Source organism: Neophocaena asiaeorientalis, unplaced genomic scaffold, assembly GCF_003031525.2.
Source record: "Neophocaena asiaeorientalis asiaeorientalis breed wild unplaced genomic scaffold, Neophocaena_asiaeorientalis_V1.1 scaffold22, whole genome shotgun sequence".
In the NCBI taxonomy this organism is placed as follows: Eukaryota; Metazoa; Chordata; class Mammalia; order Artiodactyla; family Phocoenidae; genus Neophocaena; species Neophocaena asiaeorientalis.
The window spans coordinates 10,150-23,369 of record NW_020174422.1 but is presented as its reverse complement, the minus strand read 5'-3'; the positions used below and the strand labels follow the sequence as shown (position 1 = coordinate 23,369).

At 37.7% G+C, this 13,220-nt stretch overlaps 1 long non-coding RNA gene across 1 annotated transcript; it reads right to left on the bottom strand.

Moving 5' to 3' along the window:
• Window positions 1–349: 349 nt before the first annotated feature.
• On the bottom strand, window positions 350–8,766 carry LOC112407278 (uncharacterized). Its single transcript, XR_003004719.1, has 2 exons — window positions 8,499–8,766; window positions 350–1,408 (listed from the first exon to the last, which is right to left on the bottom strand). It is a non-coding gene; the product is annotated as an uncharacterized LOC112407278 (long non-coding RNA).
• Window positions 8,767–13,220: the final 4,454 nt, after the last annotated feature.

Here is a 13,220-nt window from a genome sequence, read left to right as displayed (position 1 = left end):
TCAAGTGAGTCAAAAAGGAGAGAGGGGGTTGGAGGAAGCTGAGAACAATGAAGATAAAACATCATTCTTGACTTTTTGAGAAAGTGTTTGATTTTCCAGCATGAGGGGAATTATGTAAATCTGAATAGTGGTACTATCATAACCCCACCAGAGCACATTTTATGTCATAGTGAAATACACGTCTGAGAGCTGTCCAGTGGGTATTGTTTTTGAAAAAGCTGTCATCCACAGAAGGAAGGCAGGTATCAGCAAAACACTGCCCTCTCAAATATACACTCTATATAGAACTGAATATTTTATAACCTGAATTGAGATACAAGAAAGTAATTCAGAAATCACTCAATAGATCTGAAAGTTTCAATGCTATAAATTGTTATTTTCAAACAAGGGTCATTTAATAAAATGCAACCTTGGTAAGCAACAGCTGGTGCTGGATTTTCCCTCCCATGCCGCCACATATATATCTGCCCGAAGACACGGGATGTTCTATGGGATCCGTCATTTCACTTTTAACAAAGTGCTAAATCGGAACAAAATTACATTTTTCATACAGCATTTAATGCGACTGTATTAAACATTTAGTCACATTTAATATAATCATTTAAGAGCCTAGCAGATGAAATTGTATTTCACAGAAACAAGGATAAGTTAAGATCGAGACACAAAGTATGTGCTCTGCGGTCACTGGAAAGCACTTGATCACCATAATTAAGGTGGCCAAAGGTTTCCGATCTAATTAAAAATAAGGAGTCATATAAGAAATGGCTTTATTAGAAAAAAATGTAGTGTACAGGTGGCTAATATCTATCATTGATACACCTCTTGGCTATTTTATAATTAAAATCTGATATAGGGTTTAAACTTCTTTAGAAGTTAGTGGCATTTCTTCCTTTTCTGATATGTGGCTTAGGGAAGGAGTTATCTTCATGTAATAGACACCCTTTATTTCTTTTCATAGTTACAATTAATCAGTAGTTTAGCACTGGCACAAAACATAGAGGGAATTACCTAGGTAGTGTTTTCTGTGTAAGACATCACACTTCTAACCCCAGACTCAGGCACACGTATGCCATTGATACAGTTTTTAAATACACTATTATCACTCAAGTTCCACATTATTATTACCTAGCAGTAATTAAATTAATGTGATCATCTGTAACCTAACAAAACCTCTGAATGAAGTTTCTCTCTTCTCCTTTTTTTTTCCTGTTAGATGTGCAATTCCAAGCAAATGTGCAGTATGCAGTATTGATTTCCAGTCTCTTTTTAAAAACTCCTTCAAGTCTGTGCTATTAAACTGAGACAACCACATCAAGATAGAGTCTGTCATAGGATTCCCTGAAGCACAGAATAAGGAGGAGACTGAGCAAACACGACCCGGGAAGGCACCAGTTGAACCAAGACAACTCTGTAAGACAAAAACATGCAGTTGTAAGCATTCATGTGTCACCAGCAGAACACCACCTGTATGCTGGGAGCAACCTGCTTTGCATTCAAAAGCACTTATAATAAATGCGCCCTGGGAGGCCTGAAAACCGGCTTTCAATGAACAGTGACAAATGTGGAGTCTAAGTGATGCATGTAATATGTTACAGGGCTTTCCTGTGGAATATTTTTAATCAGTATTGTTAATGACTTTTCATCAATTTAACCCAACTTGACTTTGGTGGCCAAAAAAAAAAAAACCTATTACTTCAAAGAAAGAAATATCAATCACCTTTAAATGTTAGTTTGTTTTTAAAGTGCCCCCTATCACCATCACTCTTGTCCTTGTTTAGAAATATCTGATGGATTAGAAAGACAAACAACAAAATCACCTGAATTTTGAGATAACACTTTTAAATTTTTTTGGAAAGAACTATCTAATTCTCAGCAAAAAATCAAGTAGTAATCACTGTAAAACAGGGTAGAAAATACATACACATATATATATATATATATAAAATAAGTAAAAGGTAAAAACTGAATCCTAAATTCTACTCTCAGAGAAACTACTGTGAATACTTTGGTTTCTTTCTAGTCTTTTTTTCCTACTAACATAACGGTTATGTATGACGCCAATTACCAGAAGATTTATAGGAATCATCTAAACAGGCAATTCAAATAATGTTGTTTTTTAATTTAATGGAACTGAGAAAGTGCTTCTTCAAAAATGCTCATTCACGAATTCAGGACTCTCCAACAGGCCAATCCTGGGCCTCTTGCTACCCAAACACACATGCTTGCCCTGCCGACTGTGCTGTCTCTAACTGCTTCCTCTGGCTCCGGGGGCCTTGGAGCCAGGCATCTGTTCAGCTTCCTTCTATCCCAACCCCCTCTGTCAGACTTGAGGCTTCCATGCAGAAGTGAGCAGCTTCTTGGCATAAAGGGGCTGGCGGGGGGTGGGGGGGGCGGATAACTTCTCTAGTTTAATATCCATTTAGCAATTTCAATGAAAAAATAAAAACACAACAAAAAATGAAGGAAGCAGGTTCCCTGGTACATTTTTACCTTTGGGCACTGCTATAAGTTTATATTTTCCCTCTGTGCTTCTACAGAATGCTAATACTGCCTTAATCTTCAAAAATCATCCTAAAGATTTCTATGCTGCTGCTTTAGATTAATCCATAATTCATATGGCTAAAAGAGCAATTTATGCTCAGGAACGGAAATCAGAAAACCAACCAGTAAGAAAAGGTGAAGTACCTTTTTTTCCTATAATATGTTCGCAAAAGCAGCCTCCCTAACCTCTCAATTTCTACATTTTCAAAGTCAGACATGCTATTCTATAGCACAGAACAAAGATGTATATTTCAATGGTATTTTCATGCAAAGCTGTTTTCTGTCCTTTACTTGGATTGACTAGAATCTAAACACTCAGAAACGCTGTGATCTCTGGGATCTTGTCTTTATTCCCTGAAATGACGCACCAAGCATTTTCTGCTTTTATATTAACCATAAAGCCTCTGGATTTCTGATGATAATTTTAACAAGCAAAAAGAAGCAGTGAAAAAATACGAAAAGAAAAAGTAGTAAAATAGAGATAACAGCATACTGTTTATACTAAAACTGAGCGTTTTTTACTTTAAGGTCGCATTTTAAGCAATAGCTAAAAGAAAGTATGGCACTTGAAGTCTACAACAACGATGTTTCCTAAACTTTAGAGACTATTTCACAGGGAGCTAGAGCAACACACATGCAGCAACAACTTGTCCTAGCTCTCCTTAAACCTAGAAATTAGTCAAATATTGCCAAAGCAGACCTTTATTTCATCAGAATTGTAAAACGATTCCTTCTACCTGGGTTCAGATGAAATCTCTAAAAATAACTCAGAATTGCTCTTTAGTGTCATGGTTTGTTGGTTGGTTGTTTTTCACTATTGTGCCTCTCTCTGAGAAGTCAAATCCACCCTTCACTAAGTTCACCTGGCTTAACCAACTACCAGTGTTCTTTGAAATTTTTGCCTTTTTAGAGAGAAAAAGGTCAGGGATGGAAATCTCTGCATGTCCCCACTGAAAACCATTCACATAAACCACACCTAAGGGGCTCTAATGTGCAGGAAATGGCTTGCTTAAAAGTTCAGTCTGGGGGCTTCCCTGGTGGTGTGAAAAAAAAAAAAAAAAAAAAATAAGTTCAGTCTGACTTGGCAGAGCAAAGTTGGCTGTGGTCCTTTGGAGCCCAGTGCCATGACATAATTAAACCAACAGAGTCCTTACCCATCGAAATTTTCTTTTGTATCTTTTAAAGTGAGCACAGCTTTCCAACATTCCTTCCCTTTGCCTTTCACTAGAGGAACTATAAATCCATACTGCAAGCCCCCATGACTTGCCTCTACATTTCTGCTGGCTCTCTGTCATCTGTGCTGCAGCCTGAGGACTCTGCCAATTTCCAGTGAGGCAGGTGCTATAGTTTACTCAGAGCTCTGTACCAAATGGTGAGGCTCTGCTGGGGCTGAACTAATTACGATGAAGTACCATTCTACTCTTCACGTCATCTTTCCCTGCAGTGATGTCACACTTTTGGCTTCAAGTACTTATCTGGTTCCAGACACTATCTTCCAGAACCAACCTTCTAGTTTCTTTGGTGATTTAACCCAAAGTATGGTAATTTAACAAAATTGTCTCCATTCTCTCTCAAGAGAAGCCAGCTGACACCACAATTTCACAGTGTGATGCCCTGCTCCCTTCCCTCCAGGTTAATTATCCAATAGCTTTGACCAGCACATTGCATTATTTTGCTTCTTAGATAGAAAATTACTTCTCACTAGTCCACATCTGTTGAACCTGTTCTCCTGGTAACCACTAGACAATACCTCCCTCCTCAGCACACAATGCAGCCTCAAATTCATGGTTGGCTACTTCAAAATGAAAGGACTGAGGTAAAACCTTTAATGTTTTTAGCCAAAGCTTGCTGCAAACCTTCTAGAAAAACAAGAACAACAAAAAATAACAGCCAATACAAACTACAAAACAAGCTACAAACTGTAAAATAGAACATTAGAATGCATTTCAGAGCATATAAAGCATACAACAGCATTTCCAAATTGATTTTGTATGGGAAGTTATTAGAATAAAACATCACTGTGCTGTCTGAAATACTCGCTGAGATTCACAAAGCAAACATTATAGGAAGCAACTCAGTTTTGCAAATATGCTTATATTAAGGAGCAAGTAACTTTTTTTCAAAGTGCCCTTAAAAAACCCAAGTCAGAAAAACTCCAAGAAATCTTTGACATGGTCCAGGTTCCCAAAGCAGAGTCAACACAGGACATGGGAAACTCTGTGACCCAGGGCTCTAAATAGGCCAGTGGCCTTGGTATACAAGCCTGTGTGACATTCGCCATCAATGATGGCAATGGCCATAATCAACAAGCAAATCACCAGTGGAGCCTATCTTGCCAGGCAAGGCACTCTAATGTGGTCATTTTGGGGTTAGTCTATACAGCCCTGAAAAGCCACATCTGATGTAGTCATCTACCAGATAGCACATGGTGGGAAACCAAAAACTCTAGTCAGGAAGTTTAGTACTTCCTTGAGAAGTGACCTAAAAAACCGCCTATTTGGGGCTTCCCTGGTGGCACAGTGATTGAGAGTCCACCTGCCAATGCAGAGGACACAGGTTCGTGCCCCGGTCCGGGAGGATCCCACATGCCGCGGAGCAGCTAAGCCCGTGAGCCATGGCCACTGAGCCTGCGCATCCGGAGCCTGTGCTCCGGCAACGGGAGAGGCCCCAACAGTGAGAGGCCCGTGTACCACGCAAAAAAAAAAGCCTATCTTTATGATGATTAAAAATCAAGCCCTCCAATCATGTCACTAATAGTTGAATTCTGACACATAACTAACTTCTGGGTGAGTTTTTCAAGTTTAAAATGACTGAATTATGACATTCAAACACTGGCTCTAATGGAAGGGAATTCATTATATAAAATGTTTAGCAGACTGGGCTGCGGAACTAAAAATTTAGGAAATAATTTTATACAGTTTTCAGATTTGTAATTTAGGTATCATCATACCTCAGCTATAAGGCATGTGGACTTTTGCTGTGGGACTTTTGGGGCGAGATCAACTAATTATAAGTGAAAGAATCTCAACAGAGTTTTCATAGTTCTAGGAACTTTTTAGCCTTAGAGAGTTGTGGGGTATGTTTGTGTGTATTCATTATACGCCTGACAAATAAGCACATAAAAGCATCTCTTTAAAATAGAAGCCTAGATGTTTAAATTCCTATCATCCCCAGCTAATTATTCAGAAGGAAACAAAATAATTATATAATAATTAATAATTGGTGAGTGCCAGCTGTGCCCTGGTCTAAGCTCTTTTACATTCATCTTCTCATTAACTCTAAAATGTCAAAACACACTGAGGTTCTTTTTGTCCTGAAAACCATCCTGTTCGATTAAGATTACTTTTTATTTAAAGTTTTATTTTTCACAACACTCACGGAGTTTAGGCAGAAACCTTTAACATCTACATGTAGATATGTATAAGAACATATGATCAGAAACCAACCGAGAAGAGGGAAGCTTTCTCCCCCCAGCTAGATAAATCCTTGATTGTATCAGTGAGATAGAAATTAGCAGAAATGGTGCTGTTTCTTCCACTGCCTGTGCCAAAGAACCAAAAATGTCTGCTTGTATCTGGTCACTATAAATCTGCAAAATGAGGAGTGAGCACTGGCTGACGTACAGACACCAGTCTCTGTTGAACAAACTGGAAGCTGCACACTCAAGACCCAGGAGAGTGGTAGAGACACTGCTTGCTGGGCACAATGGTAGGAATGCACTGGGCTCCTCGACAGTCAGACAGCACAGGGGTAGTTCCTGCTTTAAACTGACCAATAAATACATGTTTGTTATATTCTGTAGACCACGTGCAAGAGGTCTATTAGGGGATAACATGATCTGGCATCTACTGTTGTTGTTTTTAAATGCTGGGAAGACAAAACAATTTCCATCCAACAGGAGAAACCATGCTCAGACGGGCTGCAAGGACCATTCAGCCCACCTGTGTCCATGAGCTGGCAAACCGTTTCTACAACTCTAAGGGCAACAGCCATCTCTGATACTTTACCAGGCAAAAAAAGAGAGGCACTGAGCTGCCTAGTTTCAACTATGACACAGCTGAAGTGGGTTAAAGCTGATAATGTAATAACTGTTAGGTGATTCTGTTTAGAAAACTAATTGAAGGAAAAGACTCTATACCTGGTGATGGCATTTTCCCTAATGGAAACACGTTTCCAGGAGGACAGTGAAGAGTGGTCTGACTTTATTAATATCACTTGCCTTCGAAAATGTCACTCTCTTTCATAGGATAAACCAAACGTATATCAGGTTTAGCAGAGTTGAAACCTTCTTTACCTGTATTACTGATGGACAGAAATGATCTAGTTTGTTGTTAATTATATTACGAAATTAATATATCATTTGGACGCTCTTTGCTGTTAGGTGAAAGTGCTATGTCAAAAGCTGTCCAAAACCCAGGGAAATTCTGTTTCATCAGCTTTGAATATTTCAAAAATTTTTTTTTCCAGTCAAGGTGGTTATCATGGCTACTATTGCAATTATAAGCCTGTCAGAATTCCTAGAAACAATTAGGTCTCTTGGAGTGTCACATTTTAGAGCATTTCTTACATTTAAGTCTTATAAATTAGATTCTTCCATGTACAAATTATCCAAATTTACTGTATCTGATGAGTAGTTAAGAAAACAGCAACCAGAAAAAAAATGTAGTAATATTCAATTATTTAAGACAAGGAAATAAAATGGGATATAAACCTAGTAGAAATTAATTAAAGATTTATATTTAAGACTCACAAGTATAAAATTTAAAAAGTCTAGATGTATAAAATAAGTATAAATCCTTATTTTAACATGCAAAAAAGAAGTCTAGATAATTGTGCCCCAATTTTCTTAAATAGTGAGACAGAATTTGGACCACGGAAAAGAGAATATCAGAGAAAACCAAACAACTGCAAAACAGAGCCACTACAAACCCGCAGACCTCAACACCAGTGGGGCCTGCCTTCAATATGCCCAGCGAGCTTTCCAGCTGTCCCTGCAGCGTCTCCTCCCACCCCCTCAAAAGCTATTTTAAAGTTTCATTCTCTCCTTAAGCCCCTTCTCCACTACCTTCCCACCAACTCTTCAGAGATGAACTGGCTTCTAAGCCAAAAGCTGGTGCCATCAAGAAGAAGCTCCCTCAACAATGTGCTCAGCACAGACCTCTGCTTCTATGCCACACACACTGCCTTATCTCCACCTTCTTTCGTCCAAGGCTAACTCCTCTACTTGGGTTCAGGAACCCAACCCTTCTTCCTTTGTAAGGACGACCCCCTTCTTTAAAGGTGCACCCCTGGGTTCTAACTGCAACCTTCTTTTCTCTCTATACCTGCACTGACCAATTTGGTAGCCACATGTAGCAATTTAAATGTAAACAAATTAATCAAAATGAAATAAAATGAAAAATCCAGTTCCCTAGCTGCATTTGCTTCATGGGCTAGTGGCCACTGTGCTGGACAGCATAGATAAAGAGCACCTCTGTTATCATAAAATGTTCCATTGGACAGAGCTGTCCTATACAGGCGATCCACTCTCTGGGTGATCTCTCATTCATCTGCAAAGCTTTAAACTACATATATATGCCTGACCTTAATTTCTACCTAATGTTAAGACAATAGAGTTGAAGTATTTCTTTTAAAAGCAAGATATCAGTGGTTCTCAATGAGAACCAGCACATTAGAATCAGCTGGTTGACTTTTAAAAGTAGAAATGCTGCCACCCCCCACCCCAAGTTAATTAAATCAGAAACTTTGGTGGGGGTGGGGGCAGTGAGGATGCATTCCATCAGGCTGGATGCCTTTCAAGAAAAGCAACAGAAGATATTTTCTTTTCTTCGCATGTGAAAGCTCAAATAAAGTAATTTGCCTTAGTGGGAATTCTCCATATAAATCCCCTATACATCAGTGCCACAAACCTCTCTCCTAACACATTTAGATAGTAAATAAAAAGTCAAATTTCTTACCTGTGTGATAAAATGTGAGAAAAAACAAAAGTACTCCCATGAACATATTACTTAAAAAAGTGACAACTCCACAAGTAATTCCTTCTGGAACTGGGTAGACAGTTTCCACAAAAAGCTCAAAAAATATAGGTATACTGCTATTCAGGAACACTCCCAGGAGAATACAGGAGGCATACAATGTCACTAAAATAAAAACACAAACATTTTAGTTTCGTAAGAGCAGCAGTGAGTCACATCAGATGGATATTCTGGGTGTTGTCTTTCATGAGTATCAACTCTGGAATTGCATCTCTTCTCAGTGGTAGTTGAAGAACTTCCACAAAGCTTCACACATCTGTCAGCTCTTCACACAGGTTTTGTGGAGTAGATAGGAAAAGGTTCTCTTGCTGGATGAGTACCAGTTTATTTGCTTTATCTTTTTGGTGGATTACTCCAAACCACAGGAACAATTTTTACCACTATAATTTAAAGGTTTCTTTCCCCTGAGTCACACTCCTGGCATACTGAGGGATAGGTAAAATATAGCAAATTAACACAAAATCTAGACTCATTCTTTAATTTTAAAAAGAAGTTAAAATCTCAGAAAAAAATGTAAGAAACGTTAAGTTTAACTAAAAATTACATATTTTAAGACTGGTTAATAACAGCCCTCAAGCATAAAATAAAAATTATCTGCTATATAATTCCTGGAGAAATACTTAAAATAGAAATAGTCCTCAATTTTAGAATGAGTTTCATGTCAAGAGTTTTTTTAAAAAAATACATGACTTTTTTGGAACAGAGAAAAAAATTTCACCTAGAAGTGTATCATTAATAGTGGCTAGGATCCCAGATTAGCCAATAAATAGCCTATTAACCCAATCTATAGTGAAATCTTTGAATAAGGACACTATTCTTATTCTTAGAAGAATGTTTAGAGAAATGCACCCCACTCCAAATAACTTTATTAATGTTCTTTTTATACAAACCTTCAATAATTTTAATTTGAAGGTGAAAACAGAATCAATGAGGAAAAAATAATATCCTATTTAGAAACCTAAAACATCTCCCCTTAGACTAATAAGTATCATGCCCACTGATGATAATGAGTAGCAATTATTCTAACCTTAAAGTTACCAGGAAAATATTTTTTATAAAAATATTTGTTAAGTAAAAATATTTCTCTGCAGAAACTGCAGAAAGTGAGGGAATTACCCTAAATCTGTTATGTATTATTCATAGAACATATCAAATTACCAGAATTTACCACACCCGATTGCAATCATTAACAATCCCTTACATTGTTGAAGAGGTAAAAACAAAAACTGTATCTACTGTTTTCTAACAGCATTTCTCTAATTAATCTCAACTCACACTTCCTCCTCCAATTACAGTAGCCTTTCAGTATTACAAAATATTTAACACATTCTAGTACCACAAATAGCTGGTGATTACTTTGAGTTTCTTTGATTAGAAGACACATGGAACTAGAGAACAAAAGGATGATGGTGAATAAAGAATGCATTGCTGGCTAAAGCAGTGACCAGGCTATTCACAGGATTAAATGAGAAGCATCTGATGGATATAAACACATGTAAAACATGAAGCACTTTTCAAGAGTTTCTTAAAAACAAAACAAAACCCCACACCTCATGCTCACTGTATATTTGCCGGACATAGATCACACAAATCAATCAACACTTCTTACACATGACTCATTAGTGGTACATTAGGAAATCTAGGGATGGAATATCACTGGTAGCTTTACAGAGTATTCTATCTACAAAACACTTTATACTAATTTATGGTCAGTCATGGTAACCAGAGCAGAGACCACTACTGACTCCAAAACAGATGAGCCTAGAAGTTTAAGATGAAAAAACACTGAATATAGCACAGAGAACTATATTCAGTATCCTATGATAAACCATAATGGAAAAGAAGATTAAAAAAAAGAATATATATATATATATATATGTAACTGAATCACTTTGCTGTACAGCAGAAATTAACACAACATAAATCAACTATACTCCAATTAAAATTATTATTAATTAATAAAAGTTATTAATTAATTTTAAGAACTTATTAGTCATTATACACCCAGCATTTATCCCCAAACACAAAACACACTAGGTTTTTAAAGCTAATAAAGAGAAACACTTTAAAACAAAAGATATATAAGCGAAAAAGGTACAGAAAAGTGTGGTAAGGGATACAAACACACACACACACACGCACATATGCACCTGTTTGTAAATGTATAGAGTTCTCTGGGAAAACTCAAGAAACTGACATTCAAGGTTGCCTCTAGAGAGGGAAATTGGGGGCCATGGGACAGTAGACATTTTTCATTGGACACCCTTTTCCTACTTTTTGAATTTAGTTTTTACTATGTGCATATCTTACCTACTTAACAAAATAAAAAAAGAGAAATGTCATTGTAAACTAATGAATCGGCAGCTAATCCAACTCGACTTCATGCAGGTTTGTTAGCTCCCTGACTCAGAAATGGTTATCAGTGGGTGAGCTGCCCCACACACCAGATATCTACACCCAGAAGCCATATAACCCAGCCTTGGTCCAAGATCCTTGACATAAATATTCCCACCTTATTTATTAGAATTCCTATTATATGTAGGATAAGTGGGATGAGACTGCTGATATAACTTCAGAGGCCAGAAATTAAAAAACCAAGCATTTTCATTCAATTCTCTCAATCTCAGTGTTTTCTTCTTGTATTACTATAAAAATCATGACCACAAGGTTGTTTTACACTGGCTGGATATATATGCAGAAATCACTTGTTGCTGTAGAAACTAAAGAATCAAAATAATTTACACATTCAGGCTTCTGAACCTGGGGGTCTGGCAACGGAAGGAAGAATTCCTGGAGAATCAGACTTTGAAGGCTAGTGGGATTTGACTGCAGGACTTCGACAGGGCTGGGGAAAACAGAAACTCCATTCTTGAAGGGCACACACAAAGTAGTGTGCGAACTGGGTTGCCTCAGGCCAAACAACCAACAGGGAGGGAACCCAGACCCACCCATCAGCAGTCAAGTGGATTAAAGTTTTACTGAGCTCTGCCCACCAGAGCAACAGCCAGCTCTACCCACGATCAGTCCCTCCCATCAGGAAACTTGCACAAGCCTCTTAGATAGCCTCATCTACCAGAATGCAAACAGCAGAAGTGTAAATTTAAGAAAACTGAAAGCATATCAAGCATCTTTTCTGCCCATGACGTTATGATATTAGAAATGAATTACAGGGAAAAAAACGTAAAAAACACAAACACATGGATGCTAAACAATACGTTACTAAATAGCCAAGAGATCACTGAAGAAATCAAAGAGGAAATCAAAGAATACCTAGAGACAAATGACTATGAAAACACGACGATCCGAAACCTATGGGATGCAGCAAAAGCAGTTCTAAGAGGGAAGTTTATAGCTATACTCAAGAAACAACAAGAAAAATCTCAAATAAACAATCTAACCTTACACCTATAGTAACTAGAGAAAGAAGAGCAAACAAAACCCAAAGTTAGCAGAAGAAAAGAAATCATAAAGATCAGAGTAGAAATAAATGAAACAGAAACAAAGAAAACAATAGCAAAGATCAATAAAACTAAAAGCTGGTTCTTTGAATAGATAAACAAAATTGATATACCATGAGCTAGACTTATCAAGAAAAAGAGGGAGAGGACTCAAATCAATAAAATTAGAAATGAAAAAGGAGGAGTTACAACAGACACCACAGAAATACAAAGCATCCTAAGAGACTACTACAAAAAACCCTATGCCAATAAAATGGACAACCTGGAAGAAATGGACAAATTCTTTTTTTTTTTTTTTTTTTCTTTGTGGTACGTGGGACTCTTACTGTTGTGGCCTCTCCCGTTGCGGAGCACAGGCTCCGGATGCGCAGGCTCAGCAGCCATGGCTCACGGGCCTAGCCGCTCCGCGGCATGTGGGATCTTCCCGACCCGGGGCACAAACCCGTGTCCCTTGCATCAGCAGGCAGACTCTCAACCACTGCACCACCAGGGAAGCCCTGGACAAATTCTTAGAAAGGTATAACCTTACAATACTGAACAAGGAAGAAAGAGAAACTATGAACAGACCAATCACAAGTAATGAAATTGCAACTGTGATTAAAAGTCTTCCATCAAACAAAGGTCCAGGACAAGATGGCTTCACAGGTGAATTCTATCAAACATTTAGACAGGAGCTAACACCCATCCTTCTCAAACTCTTCCAAAAAAATTGCAGAGGAAGGAACACTCCCAAACTCATTCTATCAGGCCACCATCACCCTGATACCAAAACCAGACAAAGATACTACAGAAAAAGAAAATGACACACCAATATCACTGATGAATATAGATGCAAAAATCCTCAACAAAACACTAGCAAACAGAATCCAACAACACATTAAAAGGATCATACATCATGATCAAGTAGGATTTATCCCAGGAATGCAAAGATTCTTCAATATATGCAATTTAATCAATGTGATACACCATATTAGCAAACTGAAGGATAAAAACCATATGATCAGTGCAATATATGCAGAAAAAGCTTTTGACAAAATTCAACACCCATTTATGATAAAAACTCTCCAGAAAGTGGGCATAGAGGGAACCTACCTCAACATAATAAAGGCCATATATGACAAACCCACAGCAAACATCATTCTCAATGGCGAAAAACTGAAAGCATTTCCTCTAAGATCAGGAACAA